At 34.6% G+C, this 24,435-nt stretch overlaps 1 long non-coding RNA gene across 1 annotated transcript in view; it reads right to left on the reverse strand.

Moving 5' to 3' along the window:
- Window positions 1–927: 927 nt before the first annotated feature.
- LOC137858183 (uncharacterized) overlaps window positions 928–24,435 on the reverse strand; it is a 35,723-nt gene continuing 12,215 nt past the window's right edge. Inside the window, exon 3 of the long non-coding RNA XR_011097554.1 lies at window positions 928–1,358. This is a non-coding gene — a long non-coding RNA (uncharacterized lncRNA). The remainder of the gene's footprint in view (window positions 1,359–24,435) is intronic.

Genomic DNA, 24,435 nt, shown 5'->3' on the forward strand with positions numbered 1-24,435 from the left:
GTAACAATACTAACAATCAGGAAAGGGTAAGAGGAAAGCTCGGCATGGAGCTTGGTAGGAGAGTAAATTTTCTGATCCTTCAAAAATAGGACAGATTACCAAAGAAGAAAGAGTTGAAGATCATGGTATAAGAAAAGAAAGTTTATAGTAAAATATGAGCTCTTCAATTTTCTGTGCCTGAACTAGAACATTTTTTCGAGACTCATTTTATTTTTTTCTCCCTTGTACTATCTGTATTTTGCAAACAGCAGAGTGAAAAGTTCGCCTCTGAAATCTGATAGACTCTAACTTACAGTGTCTTGTAGTTACTTAGGTAAGTGTTTTAGACTACAATTTTTGTAGAATGACATAAGGAAAAAATAATCTGTAGTTATAGCTTCACCAGTGTCCAAATTCAGTGAAAAAAAAAAAAAAAGTCAGCATCCTTTGACAGGCTCTGCAACCTTTTTAGCAATAAAGTTTGAGCAATACAAAAAAAGGAAAGTAGGGAGATGTAGGTGACATCTTTTGACATATTTTGAATAACAGATGTTTGTGATTTGAGTGCATTGCAGTTTTTGCTTTAGCACCATTATGATACTAAATTAGTGATGGAAAGGCAAGTCCCAGTAGTAAACCACAACAAAGATATTGCTAACCTTAGGTAATTGGCTGTATATTCATGTTTAACACTAAAAACAGTATCCAAAGATGTGTCAATAAAAAACATTGTCATTGTCATTCATGTCACCAAGTCTTTTCAGCTTTGAAAAGCTTTGAAAGATCTTTATAAATAGGAGAAGCTTTTTCCCAATAAATTATTCCATTTTGAGAACAACTTGAATTTCTTTAGATTGTCCTTTTCTTCTGCATTTGGATTTTTTTCTGGCTTTTTATCAATATTCAGTTTATTCTCTTTTTGTCTCTACATAATCTTAGGTAGAAAGTTTCACAGTTATTTCAGTCTATTTATTTCAGAATGAGAAACACTGGCTAATAAAGGAAAAAACTACAATGTTAGAAAATCTGGAGATATATCATTTTCAGAGCTTTTATTTATTATTTATTTAATATAAAGATCACTGGCGGACAACAATGAGAAAAACTTTCCCCATAGCAAGTGTATAGCAATCTGTACTTGTTACTGCATCTTCAGTTGCATTGAACTGTATTACATTCACAATTACTGATACTGATATCTTCTACTCTCAAAAATATTTTTTCCCTTGTTTCCTGGTGCCTGTACTCATTTCTCCATACCACTTGGTTTCTACTTAATGCTGTCACAGGGTAGTCAAAGCAAAATTTCTGCTGAATTTGGAGACAACCAGCTGATGGAAGTTATATCTGAGATTCTAGTTTTGTTGAGAACATCTTTGCTTCAGTAAAAAGAAAAAAGAAAAGAAAAAAAAAAATAGGGACTTTATGGATTCTTCAAAACCAACTTTATATATTTGCTCAAACAAATACAAGATTGTCTTAGGTGTTATCACAGCTACAGTCTACCAGCAGTGAGCCTATGGGAACCATCATATCCCTCTATGTTTTCTTTTCAGATATCTTAAACTATGTGAGGTTTATCTCCGTTATTGTTTCCAAGAGGCCTTTTTTTATACAAAACACTTTGAAACTCTCAGTCATGTATTTGATTTGAAATGTTTCAGTGTTGGCAAGAATCTCTCCTGAGTACCTTTGATTCCATCTATTCTTAAGCTAAATGAATAGTTGTACTTTTTCTTGCCTTGATAATATCTCGTTTATGGTGTTTCCATGGACTTTTACAGGACTGTTGAAACTGGTGAGCTGTTCTACCATATTAAGCATTTCTTCTCTTTTACCTTTTCAAGGCTTTGTCATAATTTTGCAAACAAAATAGTGTTTGCCTTTTTTGCTCAGTTGTGTCCATAATATGAACAATATTTGGGTTTCTATCTACTTATTTATCCTTTAGATCTTAGCAGTGATAAGAGAAAAAGCAAGGAAATACGTTTCATAGTATTCATGTTAAACTATTATCTTGTCCTGAGGGACATTAACAACTGTTGAGATTTGATGCAACATAAAATGATTCTACAATGTCAGTTTGCTCTATCAATCATTTTAGTCTATCAAACCAAAGATCTAGCAAATATCTGGGGTCTATCAATCACCTTTGAAATTGACTGAGCATTAACGTGAAGTAGTTTTCAACCAACATGTTCAGTATAAATGTTGGATGTGAAATTTCTTGATCTTGAATGCAGGTTGTTCTTCAAAATTTATGTACGTTGTTTATTAGAGCAGTATGATTTCTTTTTAGCTTTTGAAACCAGTGACTGATTTCAGGGTTATTCCACATTTCTGTCTATAACCACATATATCCTTTCATACAGTGCTTTCACACTGCAAGGCACAACTGCTTTCCAGTGTTTTATTTGCTTTCTTATTCTTTGCCTCTCCTCATTTTTTATTGTTCTTAACATTCTTTTCTAGTGTTCTCCTTTGCCTAACTCTGTTTTCCTTGGTTTTAAGTATTGAAGCTTGAACTTCATTGTGCAATCCATTTCTCTTCCATTCTAGTCTTTGTCTCTGTGTCTCATATCTACTCAGTTCATCTTGGGATTTCTTTCTTGGAGTCATTTCCAGTTTGGCAAAGTTAAAATTGTGGCAGTCCTTGATATGACTATTCAATGTGCTTTTACATTTGTTTGAATATAATCCATTTGATTTTCTGAATTCACCATCTGCTGAGTTGTGCTTGTTAGGTAACATGAAGCTGGATAAAACTAGGCTCTTCACTAAACATAAATCATTAAAATTTTCATCATTTTGATTATGATTTCCTTTCGATGCTTTCTCAATGCTCTGTCCATTTCTTGGTTATAGCATGCTAAGCTGACATTTACAATATATAAATCATGTTTTGATTTTCTTCTAAATAAGCAATAAGGGTAAATGTGGAAGATACCTTAGTTTAATATTGTTACGTTTCTGTGAAAGGGAGTAGCATGTCTCCATTGACAGCCTTCACTACTGTTGTTGAGTTTGGATAATGCAGTGGTTGATCAAAACTGATGAGACTGGATGAATGGCACTGTGAATGCTATGCTTGAAAACCTTTTTGTCACTGAAACATGTTTAGGCAAAATCTCCATTTTGGAGATTTTTTGGAGATAGAGATACTTGGAACATATGCTGTCTGCAACACCCATTCACTCTCACTGATGTAATGGATTCTTACTACTCAAAAATGTAGGATGTTTATCACTGTGCTTTCTTAGTGATAACATCAGCATTTAGAGGAACTTGCTTTTTAGTAGTGATTCTATTAGAATAGTAATTTATTGATATGCCTGTGATGAGCAAAATTTTTAAAATAAAGAGGCCTTTATTTCACATTTACACACATTTACATTTATCCAAACTTAGGAAAACATCTATACAAAGTAATCCCATCAACCATTAACAAAGCAATTATGTTGTAATATCCTTGCACACTGTTGTAATATGAGTTCATTCAAAAGACAGTAAAATCTTATCCTACTTGCATGTATCTTATTTCTGTCTCAAAAAAAAAAAAAAAAAAAAGTTCTTCACTCCAAAGTCCACTGATGTTTCTTTAATAATATGGTAATCGTTTTTCCACAAGTGTATTTGCTTTCAACTGAAGCTGAATGTCAGTGAGACTGTAGTCAAGAAATCTCACATTGAATTCACAGAATCACAGAATCATCTAGGTTGGAAGAGACCTCCAAGATCATCTAGTCCAACCTCTGACCTAACACTAACAAGTCCTCCACTGAACCATATCACTAAACTCTACATCTAAACATCTTTTAAAGACCTCCAGGGATGGTGACTCAACCACTTCCCTGGGAAACCTATTCCAATGCCTCAAAACCCTCTCAGTAAAGAAGTTCTTCCTAATATCCAACCTAAACCTCCCCTGGCACAACTTTAGCCTCATCCTGTCACCAGGCACATGGGAGAACAGACCAACCCCCACCTTGCTACAGCCTCCTTGAAGGTACCTATAAAGTGCAATAAGGTTGCTCCTGAGCCTCTTCTTTTCCAGGCTGAACAATCCCAGCTCCCTTAGCCTCTCTTTGTAAGACTTGTTCTCCAGACCTTCTAAGGACTTTGTTTTGAGATTGCAATTCATTTCCTAAGAAAACAAAGTTAGTGCAGTGGCCTTGTCTTCACTGGTCATACTCTCTTGTGGCATAGTCTCTTGAGTTGACAAACACTGTCCCTGGAATGCCAGCAAAACTCCCACCTTGGCAAGCACTACAATAAAGCCTTGCAAGTTTCTGGAAAGTATTTTCTGAATCTGAGCAAAAGTCAAAGTCACAATCCATTGTGACCATGAAGACACTGAAAATTACTTCAAGCTATGACAGTTTGTAGTTCAAGTCAACTAAGCGTGAGCGAGAGAAGTAGATTTTTGCACCCTCTGCCACAGGATGCTCATTTTGTGCTCCCTTGGTTTTAAGATGTCTTAAATTAGGTCATAAAATATTCAGCACATAATATCACACTCTTTTCATTGAATTCATTAAGACAAGTTGCTAACAAACAGGAGCAAAAAGCCAATTAAGAGAGTATCACAAAACAAAACAGAGGGAAAATTTAAGATGGCTGGAAACTGTAGAGCAGCACCAACAGCTACAAGAAGTCAAAAATTCTTGAAAGTGGAAGGGTCACTGAACAAATATTTTTAATAGAATTTTATTTGCAATTCTATTAGTTGCACTTATTAGCTTCACTGTGCCGCAGAAACACAGAAGGGTAATATGAATGCCTTATTTATAATACAGCAAACCCAAACACCCCCAGGGTACTCAAAAGAATTTTATTTTGCTACCCATTGCTACATTTATTGAAGCATGCTGTTGCCTTATCAACTGGAATGGTGTAAAAGACTTTGCCATTAATATAATTCAGTCATCTTCAGTGTTACTGACCAGACTATGTAATCCTCATTTCAGCTGAAGGAGGCTAATTCTGCACATCTAAAAGCTAGTAACTTCAGCAGGAATAGGATAATAATTTAAGAAAATAACTTTATCCACAGGTCATTGAATCTTTACAGTGCTAAACACCACAACATTACCTTTAAGAGACATAATATTAAGCATTATGTGCAATTAATGGATTAATTAGTATAATGCGTGTTTAAACATGTATATTCTTCAAAAGTTACTTCCTTCTGAATTTGGCTGCAATGGTTTCATATGAAAACTGTTCAGTTTCCTCAAAAGACTACTGAAGTAGCAGCCTCTTTTTTAATTCTAAAAAAAAATCTAAATAAAATTCTAAGTTTACCTCCACAACAAATTCCACCCATTTTATGATGATTCCAGCTACTGCAGCCTCTAAAGGGAACTTGATAGACTAAGGTGTTGCTTGACAGACATCTGAACAGGAGCCAGCAATGTGCACAGGTGCCATCCTTGCCTGCATCAGAAGGAATTAGGAAAGCACTAGGGAAGTGATTGTCCCCTTGTACACAGCACTGGCAAGACCACACCTCTGCTGTTGTGTTCAGTTTGGGCCCCCTCACTACAAGAAGTATATTGAATTGCTTGAGCATGTGCAGATGAGAGCAATAAAGCTGGTGAAGGGACTAGAAAACAAGAGATAAGAGGAGTGGCTGAGGGAATTGAGGTTGAGAAGAGGAGGCTGAGGGGAGACCTAATTGCTTTCTACTGCTGCATGAAAGGAGGTTGCAGTGAGGAGGGTGTCTGTCTCATTTCTTGGGTGACAAATGATAATGGTGTGGGGAAACAGCCACAAGTTGCACTAGGAGATGTTTAGATTGGATGTTAGTATTTCTTCACAGAAAGGGTGGTTAGGCATTGGAACAGGCTGCCTAGGGAAGTGGTGCAGTCCCCATCCCTGGAGTTTATTTAAGAGACATGTGGATATGGTGCTTAGGGACTTGGTAGTTAGGTGGGTGGTGGAACTTGATGACCTTGAAGGTCTTTTCCAGCCTAGATGATTCTGTGATTTTGTGAATTATAGTAATACTAAAGGAAGGATTATATTTCCTTCTGGGGACATTACTTGGTCCACAATCTCACAAGAAGTGAGAATTTAAAGATATTCTTTTATCAAGAACATTTTTAAGTTCTGTTTTTCAGGCTATTACTTAAACAGTAAGAAGAACAGAATACTTTATATACATAAAAGACCAAAAAATGTTCCGTGGAACTTTGTATTATTATCATCTTGCTGTCTTACTGTCTTGTTAGCATCCTTGCCAGACTTTTTCTATTTCTTTAGCCTTTTGAGGATGTTAGTCATGTGCTAACATGTTCACGCTTCTATGCAGAGAATTTTTTCTATTTACAAGAAAAATAAATCCTTCCTGAACTATAACAAATAGAATTATATATATATATATATATATATATACACACACATATACATATACATATATATATATATATATATAAGAATCACTCAGCTGGGTGAATAAGTAAAAAATGTGAGACAATGTTAAATATTTTGTGAAACTGAACAAATTTGACATTCTTTCAAATATATATGCATACTATATGATCATTTTTGTGAGCTGGGTATATACTGAATTATAATTAAATTGAAAAAATAAAACGGATCAAAGAAACAGGTAGACTGGCTCTTAAATTATTTAATTATAAAAATGTGTTCAAGAAAGCAAGTAAGTATGTATTTCTCATATAACTCAGTGGAATTTAGTTACTTAGGCCCTTAAAAATGTAGTAGGTTCTTTTTTTTCTTTCTTTTTTTTCTTATTGATTCACCCACAAGAAGTTGTACACTAATAGGACCAATACAACAAAATACTAATTATACTTAGAGATTATTTTAACATTTGTGATAACTAGTTATTTTTATTATTTATTAGTGGGGACTGTTAGTGTTAGGTTAGAGGTTGGACTCGATGATCTTGAGGTCTCTTCCAACCTAGAAATTCTGTGATTCTGTGATTCTGTGATTATTTACACTATTCACATGCCTGTTTTCTAGAACAGACAGAAGTGCAATTAGAACTGGTGATCCTACTGAGATCTAAGTCTTTTGAGAAGTGAAAGTGACTTATGACAAAGCATTGGGTAAGCATGATATGAGAATTTTAGAACATTTTGAATCTTTTTCAGGTTACTAGTCTTAGTACAGAAGATTGAGGGGAAAAAAAATAGGCTTCTGCAAGAGTTCCTAAGAGGTTAAGGACTTCATAAGGTTTTTCCTTCAGTCACAGAAAAAAAAAAAATAAATGTATGCATGATTGAGCCAAGCTGTAAAGGGTACCACCAGAGCCCTATCTGACTCATTAAATTGCCTCTGGGCTAAAGTTCCAGTGAGGGACTTTGAGAATGCTGTCTGTCTCCTGTGTTAATAATTAAGGTTCTACACCACATACATGTACAGTATAATGAACTTCCCACATGCATGTAAAATTTGCTATCTAAATTATCTGAGCGTGCAATCCTAATTTTTTTTTTCTATGGGCATTAGTGCAGGTAAGATTTGACTTTTGGAATGTTCTAAGATAACTGGCACAATTTTAAGTGAATTCCAATTACTTTGTATCTAAATGAAACTGTATTTGCCTACCACTGCTATCAAATGAACTTTGTTCAAAAACTGAAGTGTTCAAAATTGTGTATTTAATTTAATAACACCATTTAATAAAATTAGCTATAAAACAAAGACCACAAATCTTACAGATGGGGAAAAAAAGATTTTCTAACAAATAATTAATTGACATACAGAACTGAATGAGTGTGACATATCTAAGAATATACATGGTATACATATGTACATATGTACATGTACATATGTACATGTATATATATATATGTACATATATATTTATATATATGTATATATATACAAGGCTTTGGGGAATACAAGTGAAAGATAGCATCTGAAAAATAAAGGCCTGATTCAAAACCAATTAAAGTCAAAGTAGGCTTCAGACTAAGCCCTAAAAAAGTAAAAAACATCTTATTAAAAATACATATTTTATATACTTTAATACTTTATACTTTTGCTATCAAATTATTTTCTATTTTTAATGATAAGCTATTAATTCTAATGCTCAGGTACACTACTATTAATTGAAATAATAACCTAAAATACTGTCACAGTCAATAAATTACTGAGAGAACTAATGCAGTACTCTGCATTAAATCTTCCTGTAGCTGAAATTCAGATCTCTGCACTTACCAGATTGGGATTCTTATTTTTCCTGATGTGTTACCAGCTGTGTGGCAGAGAAATAATAAATTTTATATCCAAATAATGCCATCTATAATCTATCTGGGAAGAAAAAAAGGCTCTACTTACATTCAGAAACAATGTTAATAGAATGTGCAGCTTATATATATATTGCTTATATATATATATATAAGCAATGTAAGAGGAAGAACGTATTTCTTTTTTTGAGACTTGGTGAACTGTTCAAATCTTACACTTTTGAGATAGATCATAGAAAGGAAAAATTTCACATAAAAAATCTGCTTACTCTGTGAAACCACAAGTTTTATTATTTTTTCTAGCTGCAACAGAGCTCTTAAAAGTCAAAAAAAAAAAAAAAAAACCTTCCTGAAAAAAGCTAAAACTTCCATTAACTTAGTGGTTTGTAAAATGTGTACATTTATTGCTATTGTGGCAAGTTGATCTTCTAAACATAACATGTTTATTTGCCTCTAATTGAATGAACAAAATATGATTAGTTGAACACAGATATGAAAAATACACTGTGAGGGAATATGGACAAAATGGATTCAATTATATGAAGGGCTTATTAAAACTTTTCTAAAGTGATCACGGATAAAAATCTTTATCATATAAAGATTTTCATACTCAAATCAAAATTAAAACTAACTCCAAGGGGACAGTTTGGTATCTTGACTGTTTTGGTATCTACAATTAAATTCAATTAAGGTTTTGACAAGTTTTCTACTTGAGAAATAAGCATGCTGATAGACAATATTTTAAACACAGTATTTTATGTGAAAGTGCCATGAAAGATTCTGATCTTTTGTGAATATCTAATGTGATTTGCCAAAGTCAGGAACCAAAATAAATGTATTTAAATAAGTTATTTAAGTTTATTACACTATTTATTTGAGTTGGTTGGAAATGAAGTGCCAATTCATACCTCATTCTAATATCTTCACTTGTCTGCTGCTGTCCAACTACAATACACTGCATTGATTAGTATATAACTTCATTTGGACATTCATTTAAGAGGAGGGTTTTTTTTTTTCACAGAGTTTTTTTTATTTTACACACACTGGGAGTAACAATGTAGAATTGCCATGGAGAATATAAAATCTTTCTGATGAATTATGAGGAACTTTTTGCAGAATTGCAAATTTAATTTAATTTCATGCCCATCGTAGACTTTGTTTTGTAAGGGTCTCTTTAACTTATAAATTTATTTAACATGATATGTTCTATAACAAAAGTTTTCTCCTTGGCCTTAAGTAAGGAAGGAAGGAGAGAGAGAGAGAGAGAGAGGAAAGAAGGAAAGAAGGAAGGAAGGAAGGAAAAAGCTTAAAAAGCTTTAAGGCATATAAAAAATTCCACAATCCTACTATTTTTTTTCCCTGAAAGTTTTGATTTACTGTACTTCATACCATGCAGCTGAAGTTCTGTGCTAGCCAATGTTGATGCTCAGCTAAACTTTACAAAAGAAACATTGTGAACACCCAGATAGCAAAAGCTGCACATTTCTGATAGGTGGCTGTTGTCCAGATCCAGCGGATTCATCTATGCGGATTCAATATAGCAAAATCTCAAAGTATTGCTTGGTTAAAAATACATGTAGTAGGCATACTCAAAACAGATAATATTTATTGCAGTATTATATATACATAGCTGTCAACACAGGTGCATCTAACTTCCCACAGGGACAATAGGCTGAACATTAATCTACTTGAACTAAACATAATCAGTATATGGTCCGTCTGCTACTTATGTCTGTTCAATAGGTGAGAGCAAGACATCAGGTATTATTGAACAGCGTCAACATGATTAGCTTCAAGGTCAAATTTTCTGAAAGGGCAAAATGAAAGAAGAGCTGAAATATCATTCTGAAGCCATCGATGCCTTAAGAGCATAAGTCACATAAAAATTGTCACCTCAAATTATGTGAGAATTTTATTTTTAGTCAGACTAAGGTAGAATTATAGACACAAAAGTGACTTCGAAAGGTCACTTATCTCATTCTCCTGCCTTGAAGTCAACTGTGCTTATGACATTTCTGATGTCTTTGGCCTATTATGTTCTGCAGTCAGTGACAGAAATTTCATAATACCTGATCTGTTATAATAACTTATGGTAATTTTTCTCCTTAAAGTTTCTCCCTCTTAAACAATGTATCATGTCTATTATCCCAATTTTACTGGGCTTGCAAATTGTCCCTAAGCTTGTCATGATTTTTACACTTTCATAATGCACAAATTCTCTGAGAAACTGTTTCTGTAAATATGCATTTAAATCATATTTAAATTTATATTTACATCAAAGAATCTTTAAGTTGACTGTGTGCTTCCATTTAAGAGTTTTTTTCCTGTGTCCCTGTCATGAATAATCTTAATCTTAATAAGCAAGGGCCTTACTGTGTCTTAAGTTTTGAAACTACAGTAAAATGAACTATGAACATACATCAGTGGATATATAAGATTGCTCCCTTTTTCTACACAGATCTGAAAAAAAATGGAGTACAAATAAAATATTCTATAGGAAAAAATATTTTCTACACTATCTAAGTTTCAGTCTTAGATAATTTTAGGCATTCGAACACATTTGTAGATGTACATTTGTACACAGATTGTAGATGTACAGATGCAGATTTGTACACATTGGACAGATTTTGTAACAGCAACTATTGGTAGGGTAGAGGTTGGACAATTTGTCTGGCTGGAATCTACTATTAAGAGCAGAACATAAATGACAACAGCATTTGAAAACTCCTAATGCATTCTTTGTTATTTAGATTTCTCATTTTGAGGAATGAATCAGAGCCAGTCACAACCTAACTGAAAACACAAGTCATAGTTCAAACTTTCAAGACTTTTCAGACATTAATGCTGGTAGAATAGTCTGTCTTAAAACTATTATGCCCTAACATAACTTTTGTACAGTAACAAAGTGAGGAATCAGTGATTACCACTGATTTGTTGCCATAGAGGTTAAAAAGTAATACTGAGAGAGGAAAAAAAAAAAAAGAGGAAATAAATAAATAAATAAATAAATTAATTAATTAATTAATTAATAAAGGAAACTTTTGAATCATCTATGAAGAGGGTGACAGAGCTCTGGAACAGGCTTTCCAGAGAGGTTGTGGGGTCTCCTTCTCAGGAGATATTCAAAACCCGCCTGGATGTCATTCTGTGCAATGTGCCTTAGCTGATCCTGCTTGGCAGAGGGGGTGGACTACATGATCTTTGAAGGTCCCTTTCAACCTCGGCCATTCTGTGATTCTGTGATCCTGTGACTGCATCACACAGCTTGGTGTTATCTGCAAGGACAACATATAGGATCCACAATAGTTTGAAAATAAGCATATAAACTCCATCTTTGCAAAAAGTTACGGAAGGCCATGATAATACATTCTAATGTGTTCTCCTTTGTGTGTATATTTAAAATGACCTGCATTTTTCTGTATGAATGAAAACAGTATACTAGAACAGATGCAGTTATGGTAATATAACTCCCCACTGTTATGTGTAAATTAAATCTATAAACAATAATCAGTTAACTTGTGTTAAGGAAGTGTTTTATAATGCTTTCTATATGCATTCCACAGAGGAATCACAGTATATCTAAAAATAAAAAGACAGTGAAAATACTAATGAACTTTATCTGGGGATGTGCTAAATGCATTAATAAAGCAAAAATTGCACCATATTTTCTAACTATCATCAAAGTGTTTACTGATAACTATTTGACTTGAGTGATTTCAGAGCATGGAGCCAATTGTCTAATTTCATTTCATGTATAACATAGGTCACAGAACATCACTCAGTAAAACTTCGTACTTTCTGTTTGAGTAACAAACATGCATTAGAAAAAAAAATCTATTTCTGATTTAAGGTTTCTATTGATAAAAGTTATTGGTTTATCTTTCTATAATTAAGCACCTTAATCAAAATCAGCAGTTAATTTCTAGGATTTATGGATTCCTTACCATGGAAGTATTAGAACGAGTCCAGAGGAGGGCCACAAAGACAGTCAAGGGTCTGGAGCACCTCCCCCATGAAGACAGGCTGAGAGAGTTGAGGTTATTCAGGCTGGAGAAGAGAAGGCTCTGTGGAGACCTTACAGCTGCCTTCCAGTACCTAAAGGGGACCTATGGGAAAGCTAGGGAGGGAATCTTTGTCAGGGAGTGTAGTGATAGACAAGGGGGAATGGCTTCAAACTAAAAGAGGTTTAGATTAGATATAAGGAGGAAATTCTTTACTGTGAGGGTGGTGAGGCACTGGAGCAGATTGCCCAGAGAAGCTGTGGATGCCCCATCTCTGGGGCAAGTGTTCAAGGCCAGGCTGGATGGGGCTTTGCGCAGACTGGTCTGGTGGGAAGTGTTCTTGCCCATGGGGTTTGGAACTGGGTGGTCTTTAAGGTCCCTTCCAACCCAAACCATTCCATGACTCTATGATTCTATGATAAATACCTGCCTAAATTATGAATAGTCCATGTCAAGGGCAATATTGATTGAGACACTGTTTTGATTTGAAGACCAATCAATGTCCTTATCCTTGCAATTGAATCTATACATCTACACATCTACACATTCTGTTATGCAACAGATTGCTTTGCAACTGTAGAATTAAGGATAAAATTACAAAGATTGTACCCTTGACAGAGTTCTTAAAACTTACATATGTATATATTCTTGCCCTGCCCTTCTAGGCAGGCAGCCTATTTATATTCTGTAATACTTAACTTACTTTTTGACATATTTTTACCTGTGTTGCATAGTCCAAATAATCTCCTGCAACAGTTTGAACAACATTGCTGAAAGAAAACACCCATTAAACCCTTGTTTAAAACATTATATTCAAGAATACAAAGATGAATCCCAACAATCTCTTAGCTACATTTTAAGGTGGCAAAACATTTCAGAAAAATTACCAAAAGATCCATCTATTGGAATCTTGTCACAGAATTTGGCATATTTTCACAATATGGCAGCTGAAAAGATTTTGCTTTAGTCTGTAGTGTTCTTTTGTGTTTTTTTTTGTTTGTTTGTTTGTTTGCTTTTTTTTTTTTTTTTTAATTTACTTTCAAGCTTTCTAAAGGAGATAAGAATGCCGAGTTAACATTATACATAGTTTAATGCCAAGTTAACATTATACTTAGTTTGTTTAATGCCAAGTTAACATTATACTTAGTTTGTTACTTAATTAACAAACTGTAAATTGTGTGTGTGAGGGGGAATTACTGAATGGAAAAGACTAAAGAGAAACAGCTGTGTGTTTTTTTTTTATTATTATTATTTTATTTTTTATTGTGACTCTATGTCTGCAGTAAGGTCATATGGAGTTCACTCCTGTAAAGTTACATTTGATAACGATTGGTCTTTGCAAAAGCAAATTAATGCAGAGCTAGGTTAAACTGGCTATTTAATAATGAGTTTAATTTGAACCATAACATAAATCCCAGCATAGCTGTAAATAGTGAAATACAATATGGAGTATCTGAGAATTAAGTGTTATAGGTCTGGAGCTAATTTCTGTTTATGACAATTCTGCTCTTACAGATGGCACAAAACCATGAATTGTTTTTGAAATAAGCAGGATGATTTAACATAAGGATGTTGCTGTTATTATTTTTTGAAGTATTATTAATTTAATTCATATCAAATAGAACTCAACCCATTAGTTTCAGTCAAACACAAGCAATACTTTTGTGACAGGCATCTGAGTAACAACAACAATGACGACAAAAAACAACAGAGCAATCTTTTGTCCACCAGCTGAGTTTCTTATCTAGGTGTGAAGCAAGGATCCATAAACTTTCATTGCTTCCCTGGTCTTAAGAAAGCATGGAAAGCTTCTATTCTTTCTGAGCAGAGAGAAAATAACCTACAGATTTAATCTGTTTCTTGTTTCTGGTAAACAAAACTAACATGCACACATTTCTAATGTACAGAATTTCACAGTATATATTGCTTGGCATTTGTTTACAGTCAGCTGGCGGGGGGAGAGGGAGGTGAGGTTGTTATTTTCCTAAAGCTGAAATAAAATTAGAGTAGATGTGGTAAAAGACTAAACATTTCTTTGAACCTCAGTTTTTCTAACTGCACATGATGAGGGCACAGCTGTACGAAACAAGACTTAAGCAATTGTGAATGTTCTCTTAGGCTAGACTGAGTCACTCAGAAACCTACCAGGTGCCAGAAGCTAGAGCAATCACCATATTTACCAAGACACTGAGAAGTGCAAAGCACTGAGTCCTAAGCAGATTTTTGGATGGGAATCCAACCCATAGTTGGAATAAAACTTAAACCATGCTGAAACAGAATTGCATAGATTTGAGAAAATTAACATAATATATGAAGGAAAGAGAATAGTATAAAGTTACCTCCTCTGACTTGGGAACTCAAATACTATTTGTAAAAATGATATAATCTTTGATTATGCACTAATGCACCAGCACAGCAACATTTCTCTAGTAATTTTCACCACCCTAGTTAATTGCTAAAAATATTCTTAAAGTAGGAAAGCATATATAAATGTGGAAGTCATCACCACAAGAAAAATCATGAATACTATCAGTTCTGACAACATAATTCAATCTGCATGAAAAAAAGGAATATAGATCTGAAACAAAATATTCAAGGCTCTGTAAACTAAGTGTATGGAGGGCTTGGCAAGCAGGGAGACACACAAGCTCACTCTTCACAGACTATCTTAGGAAAAGAAACCGCTGAATCTTGTAGAGATGTATGTACTATTTGACTGCAGACTCTGCTCAACAGATTAATTTTCCTTGGAGGAACAAGTACAATGCTTTTCCTACTTTCTTCATTTCTAGACTCTCAGAGCTATAAATCCTGAATGCATGAATGTCCTGAATATGTACCACAGAGGGTACATATAGAAATATTCCTTACTAAGCTAGGAAAGATTTGTGAAGGGAAATGCACTATTTCTTTCTAGATAACTTCAGCTAGCAGACTTTTAAAATCATTTAGGTTAAGATTATTTGGAAATACATACAACTCCCAGATATTAAATTGAGATATTCTAATCTCATGTGAAGATGTGGATTCCAGCATAGGAATCTGCTTTTGGAGATTGGTCAGTAGTATGTTTTTCATGAAGCCCTTAATTCAAAAATGGACATAAATACATAAATGAATTCATGCTGGAATACTGAGTCTATAAATGTGGTGACCAGTCTCCTAAGGTTACAAACTGTCTTTGCTAAAGTAGGGTGAACTAAATAAATGCCAAAGCTCTCCAGATCTCCATAGTTTCTGACAGACAAAACATTCTGAAGGTACTTCTTTATGTTTGGTTTATAAATTTTCTGGAGTTGTGACAGAGAAGTACCTTGTGCATGTGCCAAGTCAGTGAAGATTTCAGACTTATACACAATTGAAAAAAAAAAATGGAATAAAACCAACTCTGTTCTATAAAAGGTAATAATAAACTGTTTATAAACAAGCACAATGAATAAAGCAAATACATTTTCTGTTAATCATAACCTAGCTCTGTGGTTTGCAATAATTCAATTACAATAATTGCAATTCAATAATTCACGGTCAGCAAGATGAGAAATGGTTTTATCTACCTTATAAACCTGTTCTGGTAGAGTGCCTTGTGATGAACTAAGAAGACTTCATGGGGAATATAGCTGCAGGTCCGTTTCTTTCTGGTCCTTTATGAAGACTTCTTAGAACAGGACCAGAACTGTCATAATCCCTCATTTATAGTTTCAGAGTTTCTGGGAATCCCAGTAACTACAGAATGTGCTGTGAATTATATTTAATTGTATTAAGTAATACAGAGATTGAATTTGGACATCTGTGAAAAACAAGAAAGCAGTTAACTACTTGAATAATATAATTTTTTTTCTATATTTATGTATCTATAAATATTTATATATTTATCTATAAATATTTATAAATTCAATCATTCATTTTCTTTCAGGATAAGAAAAGAGGTGCTTCACTTTCGTTCATGCAAGAAATGTTACTTCAGCTATTTCATTATATGATGCTTAACTACATTGCTTAGTTGCAACATCTTAGAATTCCCGTATCTCAGACAGTTGTGGAAGAATTATTCAGTAATACCAACAAACTTTCCTTGTTAATCTACTGCCTCCAATTTTACAGGTATGCTACCATTGGAGTTGCCATACCAAGAGGGAACTTTCATACAGTACAACATTCATACTTGGTCTTTTAAGCTGAATGGGCAACTTGCATATTGCATGCACCCTCATTTTAAGGACATAAATCTGATGGGCACTAAGAGTCATGAACTGAATTATTCTCTGCTGTACTAGCAATTAAACACCACTGAGGATACTAACTAGTAAAGTTTGTAACATTTAAAGAACCACTACAATGTCTAGTTTTGTATTGGAAATCATGTTTGCTATTGCAGACAATCAAAAATAATTCCTTGTTAATAAATAGTGGGCATGAATTGCATTTCACCTATCTTTATTTGAGTAGCTTGTATAAACTCCAAGATATTCTTATTTCTTTTGTAACTGTCAACTTGAGACACTGTGAATACTGAAGTACGCACATGAAGGAAGTCAGGAGACAAACCTAAGGCTATCCAAATTTTTTATAAATAAGTTTTGTTACAAAGCTTTGCTTTATTGTCACTCCACAATATTAATAAATTTAGTCATAAAAATGTAGGGTTTGCTAATATTGAATCTGTGTTTTTCATTAACAGGAACATTTGCATTTATATTTGGTGTTTTAATGTATACATATCTGACCAGTAATTACAGGCTCTTTTATCCATCTGTGTGAAGAACATTTGGTAGACATCACTGTCAGGATCTATACAACATCAGCAGTTTCTGATGACTGCAGATAGCACTGGAACTGACCATCAAAAAGTTTGCATATCAATGCTAATGACTAGATGATGATATATTCAGAAGATGATGACTGAGAGATGGCACTAATATGGTTTTATTCACTCTCACTTGTAGGACTAACAATGTGTCTTATGATTTGCTCTAGTGTTATGTAAGTAGTTATGACATCATCAATGTACTGCAAACCTCATAAAATTATGGTTTTCAATTCCCTTGGACACTGAGTGATGTCTTTAGGTAATTTTCTGTGAAAGAAAAAATATTTTAGTAATCATTATTATACCATTATCAGTAACTGTTATTGTTGTTAGGAACCAGCTAACTTTATGAACACATTGACCATTCAAAAAAGTATCTGTTACTGTTTGATACTCTTTATTTTCAGCTGTTGAGTAAATTGGGCATTTTTGTAACTGAGAAAATCTCTTATTCTAATTTAATAGATCATTCATTGTACTATTAGAAATAATCTCTCTTCTATCTTTTCTACATAGCAGACACTAAATTTGCATTTGTTAGTCACCATCAGTTCTGTGGCAACATTCAGCAACAATAGCAATAACCCTAGTTTTTCTCACTGGTCTGCCCCACTGTAAAGAAATTATATCATTCTTTAACTTTTTTTGACAAGTTATATAAAAATTCTCACCACTCAGTTATCCTCAGCATCTTATTAAAAACACATTCCTTAAATTTCTAATTTTCCTGTTTCCACTGGAAAGTAAAGTTGTGTCCAGACATTTAAATGCATGTTCTGAACCCAAACCAACAAACTGTAACATACATTATTAACTGTAAGTTTGATATCTCGTGGTCTTCCTCCTTTCTAAAATGCTGAAGTTTACACCAACATGCATAAAAATGACATTTTTAAGAAAGCTTAACTGTAGAGTACAAGAGACAAACTTCAGATATATCATATTGCATGCAAATTCTTTGTTTCAAAGTTGTTTTCTCTCATATTAGAAACAATGAATAGAAAACATTTTTGTTGCTGCACACAAATCTTAAAAAAAAATAAGTGTTTATTGCCATAAACTGTAGTTACTGGCAACAAGACAGCTGACTCTAATGGGTCCTGAGAATAGGCTGCATTTGGTTTTTATTACACTAAAGATTGATACTCACTGTTTATCTAGTATGAGATAAAGCTAAAGATATGTATTTAAGTTTTCAGGAAAGATTTTACCCAGTGGAGCTATATACAGAAATTACTACATTGCTTTTCTATATATTTCAGTTTACACTATGTCAAACATAGAACTGTCGGTGGTACAAATTAAAATGTGAGTAAGATGTGTTTTTTTTTTTCCTTTAAAAATCAATGTTTTGTTAGCTGTGTTTTAAAAACCTTTGACGCTTGGTTTTATCAAGTGGATAATTTCTTTACTGAAGTGTAGCATGATGACCTTATATGTTAACTAAGTGCTTTGTCACAATCCCAATCTTTTATTGGAAGGAACAGCTTGAAATATCATATGTAATGCTAAAATATATTAATAAAAATTCTTGGGAGATTGTAACTGTACCTTCTGGCAGCAGAAAGCAATATTACCAGCTAGACTGGCATATCTTGACAACATGAAAACTTTTTACTGCACAGTCATGATGATGCAAAGTTCGCTTATTCAAATTCCTGTTTCCTCAAACAGGGTCATGCTGTCTAAGAAGAAGGGTTACAGTTGAGTGAATTGTGCATAACTGTTCCTCTTCATATCTTATCCATTTGAATAGTCTGTCTGTGTCTCTTTACCTGTTATTTCCCCATCAGAGGAACTGTCAGGTTCTCCAAAGCCTGTTGGCTCAGCAGTATAAGTCTCCCTACAGCATATAAATCTGTATGAACTACAGTGACATGTCGCTGCACACAAAGCTGCTGAAGCAGATGGCACTGGGGAACCTGGATAGCTCTCCATAGATCAAGAAATCATCCAGAAGGTTCAGGATCTTTAAAGATTCTGTTGATTATTTAACTACTGACTTACCTGCAGATACTCCAAAAGCCTCCTGAGATACTCCAAAGACATTTTTAGTATTTGAACGAAAAGCAGTGCATCAGAAACTGGCATTTTGCTGTATCTTAGCTCAATCATTTATTTTTTTATTCTGCATGATTATAGTACCCCAAATACATCTAATTTTACTTATATTTTAAATTGTCATTTAAGTTTTATGGATCAACACTGAATTAATTTCATATTCATGGTGGTGTTTTTTTTTCATACAAACTTGAGAAAATTGCAGAGTGCATTTTATTTATGAATGCCAGTATATACAAGTTGTTTTGGAAAGCAATTGAGTGTTTAACATTAAGTAATGTGCATTCAACTGTATAAATCACAATAAATAAGATTTTTTTTTTTGCACTATCCTTAGTCTGAGAACAGTTATATGAAACAAGCTGCAAGTTTATTAAAAATAGATGTTTAATCACATTTTTAAGCAACCCTCACCTAAAGCAATAAAAATAAAAATAAAAATAAAAAATAAAGAGTGATTTTTTTTTTAAATGTAGACTGTAATTAAACTGTCCACATGTATTATGAAATAATAAATTAGAGAAGACAGATAAGTAATTTTTTGTTAATTTTCTCCAGCATAAAGTAAAACCAATTTGGTAATATGTATATAATATATATAACTCTAAAGTTTTTAGATCATTATGATTTTAATTCTTCACAGTTTCTAGAACATTTGAGTAGATATCTGTCTAGTTTAAACTCCATAATGATTTTTATAATTAAATACATTTTTCATCCATATTTTTCTAGTGAGATAAAAATTTAACTACAGCTGAATCCATAGAAAACATTAAGTTCTAATCCATTGGCAAAGCGTTCCGTTCCCTCCTTATGATTCTATGCAGAATTCTATAAATATTTCAAACTCTCTTCCATTTATTTCTACTGGGACACTGCCTGCTGGGGTTAAACCACAACAGTCCCTTTTAGTGTCCAATGTGGGGCCCAAAGGGTTGAGATGATGACAGATTTGATTGGAGTGTGGAATGTGCTAGACCAAACTTAGAGATATTATAGCTGTTGAGCTGCTAATTGGCAGGGTCCTGCGCTTGCCAAGGGGCTTGCTTTCATTACCGTATGTTAGAGGCTTGTGCTTGTTAGTGGCTACTTTTGCTTCTGCCATTTGCTCTACTCCTTATCATCTTTCTTTGCTGTGCCTGAGAACATTTGGTAACAGCTATGGCCATGTGCCTGGACTGGCAGATGGCCAGCGCATTGCTGCTGTCTCTGTGCTGCTGTACTGGACAGGGTGGAACACCAGACTGAACCTTGGTCAGAGGGACTAAGACCTGTGGATGACTCCATGTGGGAGCACGTACACCCCAAAGCATCTCTGTCCACAGCTAAATCCACTTCAGAGCAAGAACACCTCCAAGCATGTAGTGACAGAGAGGTCTGTGCTGCAGCAGGTACACATTGCAGTGTCCGTGTCCATGGAGAAGGCCATGCCAGAATATCTCAAAGTGCCTGTGGTCATGGATAAGACCATGACACAGCAGACGTCTGAAGAGATCTCTGGAGGGACAGTGGCCAATAGAAAAGGCCACCCATGAGGAGGTACACCTTAAAGCATCTTTGTCTGTGGATAAATTCACGACACAGTTGGTAGACCTCTGAAGGGACTGTGCCTCATGGATAAGGTCATGCCAGAGCTGGTACACCTCTAAGGGACTGTGGCCAATGGACAAAGTCCAGGTTGGAGCAGGAGTGAGGGGAGGAGTTCATTGTAATGGCCCTATGGCCTGGTCCAAAAGGACAAGTGGTAGAGATTGTAACAGATTTGCCTGTAAACTGTTGTAACTCCTGATTTGAACTGCATGTTATAGGAAGTCCTATAGCAGGAACAACTTGAACCAATGGAGGACAAGCCTTATGAGACACAGTCCAAATACAGCAGTGGCCCAACTTGAGCTGGCTTTGGCATCCAATAATGTCACATAGCACACCATATCTTCTCTTCTGAGAGAGTAAGGGGTGGATATTGTCCTGTTTTTGGCTGAGATGGTTAATTTTCCTCCTAGTATCTGGTATGGTGCTGTGAGATGGATTTAGGATGAGAATAATGCTGATAGCACACTGATGCTTTAGTTGTTTCAGAGCAGCGCTTACTCAGCCAAGGACTTTTCTACTTCTCACACTGCCCTGCCAGAGAGGAGGCTTGGGGTGAAAAACAAGCTGAGAGGGGGACACAGACAGGACAGCTGACCCAGAGAGGCCACAGGGATATTCCATACCATATAGCATCATGCTCAGCAATAAATCTGGGGAAAAAGGAGAAAGGGAGGGGGGGGGGGAACATTTGGTGTGATAGTGTTCGTTTTCCCAAGAAACCATTATGCCCTGTTTTCCTGGAAATGGCTGAACATCTGCCTGTTGATGGGAAGTAGCAAATTATTTCATTGTTTTGCTTTGCTTTCACTGGTAGCTTTTGCTTTACCTGGTACACTGTCTTCATCTCAAGCCATGAGTCCTTGTACTTTTAAGTTTAAAGTTCTCTCCCCCATCCCACCTGGGGACAGTGACCAAATGGCTATGGCAATTCGTACAGTTAAAGCCACTGGATGCTGCTGAGGCACAGTAGCAGGTGCAGTTTTTAGAGCTAGGCTCTGTCTCTTTCAAGAGGAAGAAATAAGCTGCATTAATCAAATGCTGATCAGCTTTGGGTTTACTTCAAGAACTGATTCTATGAAAAGTCTTTGATTCTTTGAATGGGGTCAGAGTGACATTTCAGTAATGGTTTTCCTTTCTGCCACTTGGCAGAACAACTAGACTATCTTGTAATCAGGCTAGGAAAAAGACATGAAGAATCAAAGCAGCTTCTGACTTTCTGATGGCAAAAGGGTTTACCTGAAAGCTGTTCACGTATTTCATGAATGCCTTCTGTAAATATCCATAAAAAAGGTGGTAAGTATGAGCTTCAATTGAGGAACTATTTGTTCTGTAGGTTTTGGACTCAAGAATAATTATCTGGAGGACCCACAGGAATAACTTTGTAGTGTCTAATTTTTAGACATTTTTCTTCTTTATGTAATCTTTGTCCTCAAATTTGCTACACTGCCATCTTACACAATGTGCAAGGAGACCCATATGTGTAAAACTGCAATTACAGAACTGACTTACACTTTTACTAAGCTAAGTAGTTTTAACTTACATAGATGGATTTCTGAAAATGTTAACAATTTTAATGTCATTCCTGAAATTATTATTATCGTTACTGTTGTTATTATCATTATTATTTAAGTTTGCCATTCCAAAAATGCTACTGACAGTTTGGCATATTTTTTCTCCTTTTGCTTTTAGAAGCTATGGAATTTCACCATCAAAGAATAAAAGCTGCACAAACAAAACTATTTAATATCATGTATTACTCAACATATAAGACTAGGAGCTTTTAGTCCAAGGTGAGGACTGTTAGACTTACTATGCTTATCTAGTATGCTTAATTAGATCAAGCCAACAGGTTACATGTTACACAAGCAGGGCATTTTGCTGTGTCTGGAAGAACTTTAGCTATCTGCAATCCTAATATTGAATTCTCACTGTTTTAAAAGGCTAGTTATTTACCGACTGCTCTATCTTGAAGTGAGCTGTAGTGAAGAGGTATAGGCAGCTTTAGGTATGAGATCATTTTATAAATCTGCACTATTTTCCTCTCTCTTTTCTCCTATTGTTCTATGCTACATGATTCTCAGTTTGAGCTAAACGTAGCACTCAGTTTCAGTTTGACTGAAATATCTGCCTTAACTTTTTTGCTCTGGACAGATTTACACAAATTGAAAATCTAGACTTGATTTCTAAAATAGACGTAACGGATCTGGGTTGGCCATATGACAGTCATGGGTCTTGTCTAACACTTTTGTGTAATTCTAAGTGGAAATAAGGTTTTCTTTTCCTTCAAGGTAGAAAGGTAACAAGAAGACTAACTTGCACTGATTTCATTATTTATTTATATTTACTATCTGCTATAAAATATATTTTTCAAACCAATTCAGCTGCTTGTCTTTATTTAATGCATACTTTCTAAGAATGGGAACTTTCTGTAGATGGAATCTAAGGATGCCACTATAGAACAAAAAACAAACAAAAAACAAACAACAACAACAACAACAACAAAAAAACATGATGATATATAGATGTTGAATAAACAGTGAAATATTGAAAGTCTCATCATTTAGGATGGTCATATGAAATTTTTACTTCTGTTTTTAAGACACAGGAGTCTCTAAGAAATTAAAATTTGGCATTTATTCTAGTTCACACTCCAATAAGTCATGAGAGCTAGTTCTGAATGTTGCCTCTATATAAAACAGAGAAACTATCTAAACTATCTGAGGTTCTCCTTGACCCTACCACATACTGAGTGGTAATATCTAAATATCTGGTGTGGTTTTTTTTGCTTTGTTATAGATTTATCCTGCCCGCCAGAATTCTATTCAGACTTATTGCTATCTGGGTAATTCATCAACATAAGACCCGAACCCATAGATTTATGCATGTGTATTGTCATTTTGCTATTTCTAAATTAAATTGAAAACAAACAGGGTACTGCTATTTAGAGAACATGACATCTTGAATACAATGATTTTTTTTTTTTCCTTTCCTATTTCTCTCAAATTTTCTGAGCTTTTGTTTTACTAACACCATGGCTAATACAGATATATTTACAGTCATTAATTAATTCAAGATGCTCCCAGCATTTTAAGTTTTCAGATGGTTGGTCTTTTTTTCTCCAATTAGATTTGTAGATGGAAGGAGAAAAGAAGAATGCCGTGATTGTTGGTAAATAAAAAGTCCCACATGAGTGCTTTTTAATAGCTTATTATCAACATGTAATCAAACTGAATGATTGCTGCATAAGAGAGTGCATAGTTGCCCCTAGGCAGTACTTTGTGGAGCAATGTCACTGCGACAAAAAGTGCTGGACATATAATGCATCATCAGCATTTGTGCTATAGGCACGTCATGTAGGTGGATAGGAATCACTGGGGTGTGGTAAATGTAAGTGTGTCAATGACATCTGAGTGGTATTAGATGGATAGGGGGCAAGTAGAAAAACAAAGAAGCCAAAAGACAAAGAAGCCAAAAAATTGAAGAAAACAGCTTTTACCACTAAATGGAAATTACCTTCAATGCTGCAGTGCACCACTGACTTTGACAGCTAAAGCAGCAGCAGCAGAGAGAGAACTTGACTAAGATATTGGTTGTAGTGTTTTCTTTTCAAGTGCCTCAGTCTGTTTGATTTTCCACTGGCAATACTAATCAATGTTCTTTCAACACAATTAGACTGAACTGTGTATTTTCTTAAGGGCAAAAGAAAGTATTTGAAAGCTTAGATTTGTGTGTGTGTGAAAGTGTGCTTCTACATGCCTACAGTTGTAAA

The sequence above is a fragment of the Anas acuta genome, chromosome 5 (genome assembly GCF_963932015.1).
Source record: "Anas acuta chromosome 5, bAnaAcu1.1, whole genome shotgun sequence".
In the NCBI taxonomy this organism is placed as follows: domain Eukaryota; kingdom Metazoa; phylum Chordata; class Aves; order Anseriformes; family Anatidae; genus Anas; species Anas acuta.